This window comes from Brachycentrus maculatus, unplaced genomic scaffold, assembly GCF_059751285.1.
Source record: "Brachycentrus maculatus isolate JH-2025_06_01 unplaced genomic scaffold, ASM5975128v1 h1tg001053l, whole genome shotgun sequence".
NCBI classification, from domain to species: domain Eukaryota; kingdom Metazoa; phylum Arthropoda; class Insecta; order Trichoptera; family Brachycentridae; genus Brachycentrus; species Brachycentrus maculatus.
This window is the reverse complement of record NW_028281761.1, coordinates 19157-19727: the sequence shown is the minus strand read 5'-3', so window position 1 is coordinate 19727 and position 571 is coordinate 19157. Positions and strand designations below refer to the sequence as shown.

Below are 571 nucleotides of genomic sequence, written 5' to 3'. Positions count from 1 at the left end.
CTTTTCCATGCTTGCTCGCTCAAAAGCAAGGTATTCTTGTGGCGTAGTAATTTTAGTGCTTATCATAGCTTATATAATTTTGAATAAATTTACACAACAATCTTATTAAAATAGCATGACTAAACTGTTTTTTTAAGCGATAAATAAAAAAATAAAAAAAAATAAAAACTTTTCATTAAAATTTGGATAAGTAAAAAATTAGTCGTACTTTTGCACCACGATTTACAACAACAGACGATTATATGGAACCAGCCGGCCCTATCGTCTAGCGGTTAGGACACGTCCCTTTCACGGATGAAACCGGGGTTCGATTCCCCGTAGGGTCACACAATCACTTTTTGTAAATCATAAATGCCTGATAATCAATTGATTATCAGGCATTTATTTGTTTTGTAATTTATTTTACTGAAACATTTATGTTTTAATAGCGTTTTCTAAGATAAAAGTATTGATTATGTGAAAATTAACCGTGCCAATTTTAATACATTTTCTATATATTTGTGTATTGTTTAATATAATACCTTACCCATGGAAATCATTGCTAAACCAGTAGCCTTAAAACAATTAATGA

General features: G+C 30.1%; 1 non-coding gene across 1 annotated transcript; it reads left to right on the top strand.

Annotated features, from left to right (window-relative positions):
- Window positions 1–254: 254 nt before the first annotated feature.
- On the top strand, window positions 255–326 carry TRNAE-UUC (transfer RNA glutamic acid (anticodon UUC)). The gene has a single exon. It is a non-coding gene; the product is annotated as a tRNA-Glu (tRNA).
- The last annotated feature ends 245 nt before the right edge of the window (window positions 327–571 follow it).